An 8432-nucleotide genomic window follows, 5' to 3' on the forward strand; every position below is an offset into this window, starting at 1 on the left:
AACGTATCTATATTTCCTCTAATACACGCTGGGTCTCTTAATACCAGACAGGTCTCTAATACACGCTGAGTCAAGGGCTCTCGCGAAATTAATAGACGGCGTATAGTGTCAAATAGAGGAAATACGGTAGTTTGATATCGGATGTTTGGGGCGTTCTATCCCGCAACCCTGACTGCTTCGATGATGACATTAAAGGATTTAACGAAGGCATATCTTTTGTATACAAATGAAATGTTTATGAAACTGTTAGAGAAATGTTCTATGGTGACCAGAATCGGAACAATTTAAGCTATTTCCTCATTGAAACAACCGACAATGGAAGTAAAATAAAACACCTTTATAAAAATTGTTTGAAAAAACTTTATTCATGACCACATGTTTACAAACCTTTTTCTGATCGATATTCGTTGCCATCTCCGTCAACCACCACCGTTACAATTTGTCAGGAGAGGATTTGAAAGTCCATCAGAAAACACTCCCCTCGCAAGTCCACGAAAACAATTTTAATGTTCCAACTGAAGTGACAGCTTATCAAACTTGATGAAATTCATTTCAGAAAACGCACAATTAAGAAAATCATACACAATTCACTACTTCTCGGACACAAATATCTAAGTTCTGTCACTATTTGGCTTTGGATCATTGAAATCTTGAAATTAATAGGTCACACCATGCAGATTCCTCGTTTCAAAATATCCGGCTCGTTTGCAGTCTAAAACGCGGCTGTTCAGTCATAGTCACATTGGTAATCATATGGAAGTACCAACAGGCTCAATCAATCCCAGATAATATACATGTTAATGTTGAACCACATCATAGATCGGGGTTGTCATCTTGCTTCTTTCTGAAACTCTTTACCAAGAATGTAAACACTGATTGTCAGCCATTGACAGCTGTGAGGTGTGAGTAACCGTGATGTAGGTCAAGTTCGCCACATCCAAGCTCAGGGTGGAGAGGCATTTATTTTGATTTTATTGTTTACTGGGGGTAATTGCTAACTAAATAATAACACTTCCACATGTTAAATGTATAATAGAATGTTAATTCATGAAGTTTGCTGTAGAAATACATTCGTTTAGCATTTTGAATCCTTTTTCTATTACCCGGCACCCCTACAATGGAAAGGATGGCATGTTCGATTTCCAAGAAATGACCTCTCTCACAAATTTCCGAGAAACGACTGCCAGTCCACAGTGTGCAACAGTTTGATAGAAATTAAAACATCTCTCTTTGGACTAAGTTAGGGGTGTTATATTTGTCAACTTCTTTTGAAAAACTATGTGTTTTGAACACTTGTTATGAACTACTCACGACGATGGGTTTTTTAATCTTGGACTTAAGTAATAATTGTTACATATATAACACCTGTGACCACTTTTTCGGAATGTTCTAAGATTGCGGGCCTGTGCACCTGTGTTATTACGCGCTGCAGAGCGCCGTTTTCAAAGCGTTGTTACCGTCATGGTAGAATGGAGATAAACCTACTGTGTTTTGAAATTTGATGTAGTCCCACTGCAGAATAGATACCTCTTTATAATAATTTTGAACCGAGCGCTTTAATTGAGCACTGAGATAAAACTAGCAAATCCAGACTAGTACTTTTCCAGTTGTTTTCTTATTTCGTATTTACATCTACGTAATGCTTTGTGTCAATTATTAAATCCAGCAAAACAGTTTATTTTTCATTTCCATGAGTACTTTACCAACTGGTTCTTCAGAACAAACCCCCGCCCTCTTATTTGATTGACAACATGTTGAGAGAACAAGGTCACGAAGTGATTAGACTTCCTCCTTACCATTGTGACTTGAATCCCATCGAACTAATCTCGGGTGATTGACAAATATGGTCGCACGGCAAAATAAGACCTTTAAGCTTGCCGACGTCAAGCAGATTGTCTTGAAAGGGATGGGAGAAATTACAGATGTACCTTGGGCAAACTGTGTCCAACATGTTATCAAAGTTGAGGAAGAGTTTATTGGAAACATGACTGTATCCGACCAGATACTGTCCAGCCTGTTGTTGTTCATTTAGGTGACAGCACAGACTCCGAATCTGACGACAAGCGCGTTTCGTGGGACCAAGAATAGTGCAATACATATACCCCTGTTTCACTACGACATGTAATAGCCCGAATTACCACGGAAATGAATTCTTACATATTCGTACATATTCTTAATCATTTCTTAAGAATCTTAAATATATCTTATTTGATTCCCAAATATTCTTGTAGTTCGTGGGATTCGTTAGAAAAAAATTGTAAATTAAAGAATTTCTAGGAATCATCTACGAATTTCAGGTTCGTGCTATGTAGTACATGTCGTTATCGGATCTTGTCCACTTTGTGCAATTCTTGGCTCAGAATTTGATTCTCTTTCACCCGAAACAGACCCGAAAGTCTCGAATCATCTACGAAAATATGAAAATATTTTCTTCGAAACCATAAAGCAATGATTTGTCTAAATGAATAATTTGTGTAATAATAATGATATATTACACCTAATAACATGATGCATGCATATGAAATATAATAATGTGTCAAGGAATGATACATTCAAGTCAATAACAATGACCTGAAAAAGAATGCAAAAATAATTGGATAAATATTATTAAATAACTGCTTCAGAAGCCCAACGCTACCACCGTATTCGTGCGTGCGGGATTCCCGTGCAGCCTTTCGAGTTGAGTTGATTGGTTCAACTGTGTCATATGGCCCTGTGACGCAGGGATAGCATTATGCAGATGGTTGTTACAATGAATGTTCGTTGCACCCGTGACGAACAGGTCTGGTTGTTGATGAAATATAGTGATAGCTAAATAGACAGATTTTTTATTCATGCACCGATTGTCTTTAAATGTAATATCCAGTTTGTATGACTGTTTAATAATCTCATACCAACTTTGACTGGAGTATGTCCAATAGTTTTTTCAGATATTGTAGTAAACGTCGGTATCTTAAATTAACTTCCAGACTATACCCTGTCTGACGCTCAGCATTAAGGGGCTAAAACAAAGACTAGTCGGCTCGGAGTCCGTATTCTGTGTCTGAGTGGGTTATTCATGTTAAACTGCGGCATGATATCTCAGTGGACTAGCACTATAAAATCAGTATGAGTACGGACAGCCGGACAGCCACAACACACACACACACACACACACACACACACACACACACACACGGGTGCATGCACGTGACAATAGAAGTGCAATAATCTAGAACGCGACGTTAAACCCCATTTCACTTCTCCTCGCCTACTAATATTTCTATGTACAATCTACAATCCGGCCTCTCTCGTGAACAAAGCGGGTAGAGACATGTTGATGTACAGAGTTCGTTACATGACAGAAAATGTATAACATAACATTATTGTTGGCTAATGAATGATAATGATGTTCACACTTTCACCCAACAGTAATACATACCTTAAATGGTCCAAGATATCTCAGGAAATACTATCCCTTTCTGTTAATCAAATATATAATTTGTCGAACAGGAAAGTATCTCACGCAATGGGGCGTCAGCCGACATAAACCAATCATGTTTAGACATGCAGCCCAATGTGTTGCAATTGATATTGTTAGACGCACATTTGAATAAACTGCTGAAATGTATATCAGCGGTGTGGGATTCCGAGATAATGTAGATCCCGAACAAGTTTTATTTCCTTACAAGCATCTGTGACTTGATCGATCTCGTGTACATCAGACATTTCACCTATCACTGGTTCAAACCCTATTGTTAAAGCGGCATATATTACTAAGTGTGATTGTTTGTTGTTTAACGCGCACTCAGCAATATACCAGCTATATGACGGCTGTCTGTAAATTATCAAGTCTGGACCAAACAATCCAGTGATTGATATCATGAGTATCGACCCACGCAATTTGGATTGAGAATGGATCTACGAGTGCGTTGATAAACAATTAGTATATATGGAGGTTCAAATGTGCTGTCACAGTCGCTCGGTTCACCATGGGAAGGGTGAGAAGAGATAACCTTGTGAACAGTTACGGGATATTACCAAGGAAACTAATATCGATTTATCATAAATTGCAATAACAACATTAATGAATAACACGTGACAAGTTTGTATACACTTGTTGATAAATGTTATCTCAGACAATGTGTCCGAATAAATGGTGAACAACTGCTTTCAGTTGGTAATTGTCATAGCAACGCAATAACATTGTGCCAGTCAATGTTGAACAATAACTGTTTGACATGTACATGTGATAGCAACTCGGTAACATTATGCTGAGGACAGTAGTGTTTACAGTTGTATCCGTTCAACAAATCGCATTTCAGATCTGTGAAGATCAGGGGTAGAAATGGTCTTCAGCAACCTAATCTTGCCGTAAAAGGCGACTATGTTTGTCGTAAAAGGCGATTAACGTGACAGGGTGGTCAGGCTTGCTGAGTTGGTTGATGCAGACAGACATCTAGACAGACAGACAGAAGTGTTTATTTATGTCTCACTCGTAGATACAAACAAAAATACAGATTATATACATGTATTATCACAATATCTACGACCAATCGCACAGCGATGTATAAGACAATAAAACAAATTAATAAATGCATAAAATGATATTACGTAAGGAGACTAAATTAGCTAAAAATACACAATACACTTAAAATAATCTGACGTATATATTTACATATACAGGCACATTCATTATCTATATAAAACCTGACCTACTTAAAAAGCATGGCACGTTTTGGCAACGCAAAAGATGAGATCCGGGTTAGCTAAGATACTAATACATTTGTCTGTACAAGACATTGCGTTGTGGTAAGGTAGAGTAAAGCTACAGGTAGTAACAATATTGGCCCTCTGGTCGTTATATATAGGGCGTAATAGTAAAACATGTTCGATATAGTCTGTACAGTTGTAACAATATATTTTTTCATTAGGTACATTCTCACAACGACCAGTTTCTACTCTTAAAGGCGCCGCTCTAAATTTAGCCAGTGCACTCCTGTGACTCCTGTCGAGGGGGTGTATCTCATATGTTTCAACAGCAAAGGTACTTTAAACAACTATATGACCTCAGTTTATTTCTTCTTTGTTGACCCGTGAAGATCCGGGGTAGAATAGGTCTTCAGCCACCCATGCTTGCCCTAAAAGGTGACTATGCTTGTCGTAAGAGGCGACTAACAGGATCGGGTGGTGAGGCTGGCTGACTTGGTTGATGCATGTCATTGTTTCTCCATTGCGTGTATTGCTTATCACTCACTCACTCGCTGCAGCCCAAGTCTCATTCCACTTTAATGTCAACATACCATTCCACCATGGCTGACAATATCTTCTCTTGCTACTTTTCCCCTTTGACATAAAGATTTGATGATAGTAAAAAGGGCGTTCTGGACCGGGAGTCGGGGGATTTTCATTATTTATAGTAACAGGGGTCTCAACATTTCACGCCTGCAGCCAAAGAAAGCGCGCTTGAATGGACTGGTTTAACGCGTAAGGGGTAATTCACTATAATCGCTGCACTAGCTATAGGACACTGAATGTAATTCAACAACCTGTCACCCCTTTCTGTGGGGATCACTCTTCCTTTTGCATGAGTCGCATGTAGAAGTGTTTTCATGCAGTACAATGATAATAGAAACATCAGTTATCCAGTGACCGTAGAAGTGTGTAGACGTGAGCTGATACAATGGGTGAACACGCCATTCACGAGGAGATCATCACGCTGAACAGACGTGTTTAATCCCAGCTCTCAACAATAACAAGTCATAAACACAGTTGCAGCGTGAGCGCATTTATCATTTTATGAGATACTGTCAGAAGGAGAGGACATCTTTGAATATTGTCCGTCAATCGACACAGAATACCGCAAACCTATTAATGTATTAAATGAGAGTTAAATATTAATAAGAACATGATAAAATATCTCCCTTCTAAAGTGATAATTGTACAAAAAGATCAGCTATAAGACACTAAAATACAACCTTTATAGTATTGACTTCATTACTTGTAGGATGGAAGCTAAACAGAATTTTCTCAACCACGTGAAAACCCTATCAGACTTGGAGACATGGGCCACGATAAACAACTGTAACCATGATCCAGCTGTAAATCTAAAAAGAATTGAGCTACAAGCTGACCATGTCAGTGTCAACAAAAAGACATATGTTTGTCATCTGTGCAACAAAGTGTTTTTACAGAATCGCAATCTTCTACAACATATAAGAAGAGTTCATGACAATCAGAAGCATGAATGTAGTCAATGTGGAAAATCTTATGCTCGTTTGGATAGATACAAAAGCCACAGTTGTCAACCATGCCTGAAGAGACCCAGCCAGCCAACCACTACCGAGCCTGCAAGTAAACGGCCATGTGTACAGACAACAAATAACAATTATCCACCAGTCCGTTATGATACATGCAACTTTTGTGGTCATATCCGATGCTTATTACCTGGCAAGCGTTTTTGTGATCCATGTTCAACAAAGGGGCGAGAATGCAGACAGTGCCATCACCCGCTGGCTGAGAGATTCTTTTCGAAGCGTGTTGATCAGTGTGATATAGCTGCTTACACCGACGAGAGCGATATGAGGAGAGACGACATAACCAGATAGGTGGGTCAGCGCTGGAAGGGACGCTTGAGACGACAACACTGACACCCACTGAAGTAGACCGGCTGGACATTCTTAACTTTATGGCCAATGAAAAATTCAACATTGAGACTTTATTACATGAATTTCTCAAAGCAAAAAAAGGTATGAAATGGTTTCTGACTTTGAAAATCAAATATATCAAATATGATGAAAACAATGACAGCGTTTTGTCAGAACCCACCCTCCGAACAAGAAATTTCTGGACCCATAATTACAATGAAATAGAGCCACTTTTAGCCGAAGCTTAATTATATAGAGACTCTCAAGAGTTTCAGGGCGAGGGGAGTGGGTGGATATTAGATCATGTTATCCATTTAGAAGTCAACACAGCTCAATACACCCCATTGTCAGGGAGCAGTTACTTTCCCCTTCCTAAATATTTAGCAGACAAAAAGGCCATTTTAAACATACAAAACCAGGATAAAAAAGGCTTTATTTGGTCTATCTTAGCCGCATTACATCCAACTGTTCATGCCAACAGAGTGAGCCATTATAAGCAGTATGCAAATGAACTTGATCTCAGTGGTATTGACATGCCAGTACCTTTATCACAAATTCCTAAGTACGAAAAGCAAAATCAAATATCTATCAACGCATTTGGTTATGAAAAAGAAGAAGGTGTGTTCCCATTGCATATAAGTAAATTCCTCTTCCAAACAGAGGTAGATTTTTTTTTGTTAAGTGAGGGGGGCAAAAGGCATTTCAGTCTTATCAGAAACTTTAGTCGTCTCATGGGGGATAGGACTGAGCATCATGCCATTACCTTTTACTGCAGACGCTGTTTGCATGAAGATCACAAACCCTATTGCTTTGATCATAGCATTCAGAAAGTTAAAATGCCAGAAAGTGATAATGACATATGGGTTAAATTCAAGCATATTGCTAGACACCTTAAAGTCCAATTTCTTGTCTATGCTGATTTTGAATCGGTCTCAAAGAAGGTTATGGGTTGTGAAGGAAATCCAAGTCAATCCAATACCTCAATTTATCAGATACACGAACCATCAGGGTACTCATTTAAGGTTGTAAGTTCCAATCCTAGCTACAGCAAACCTGCTGTAACATACACAGGCCCGAACTGTATCCAACAGTTCATTCAATGCCTTGTGGTGGAAGAAATGGATATTGATAAAATACTAGATAATGTTGTTCCAATGAACTTAATGAAAGAAGAAGAACAACACTTTGAAATGGCTACTGTTTGCCATATTTGTAAAGAGGACCATTGTCACATCCCAGGTCAATATCGTGGACCAGCACATCAACTGTGTAATTTACAATTGCAGTTTAGAAAGGTCAAAGGTCAAAACTTCAATAAGTTTCAACGTTTCTATATTCTCGTCGTTTTTCATAATTTGAACGGTTACGACTCTCATATCATTAAACATTTAGACAACACCTATCATGGAAGGATTGATTGTATAGCAAACAGTTTGGAAAAATACATATCTTTCTCACTAGGGAGTCTGAGATTTATTGACTCTCTCCAGTTTCTGAGTGCTCCATTAGACAAACTAGTCAAAAACATGAACAATGATTGCAGGGATGAGTCTGGAATTCTCGACATGGTGAAGGCCAAATCTAAATTCAAACATCTAAAACAAGAAACATCTGATAATGGACAATTTGAACTTCTACTGAGAAAAGGGGTATACCCGTATGACTTCATGGCTGATAAAAGTAAATTCAACTTGGCTGAACTTCCGAAGAAGGAAGATTTTTTTAGTGCATTGACAGATAGTCATATATCCGATGCTATCTATGATCATGCCAACAAGGTGTGGTCAACTATTCATGTGAAAAACA

The 8432-nt window shown here is 38.5% G+C and overlaps 1 pseudogene; it reads left to right on the forward strand.

The window, feature by feature from the left end:
* Nucleotides 1-5987: 5987 nt before the first annotated feature.
* On the forward strand, nucleotides 5988-7416 carry LOC139456776 (uncharacterized; annotated as a pseudogene).
* The last annotated feature ends 1016 nt before the right edge of the window (nucleotides 7417-8432 follow it).

The sequence above is a fragment of the Haliotis cracherodii genome, unplaced genomic scaffold, assembly GCF_022045235.1.
Source record: "Haliotis cracherodii isolate W230 unplaced genomic scaffold, xgHalCrac1.p SCAF_1, whole genome shotgun sequence".
NCBI lineage: Eukaryota > Metazoa > Mollusca > Gastropoda > Lepetellida > Haliotidae > Haliotis > Haliotis cracherodii.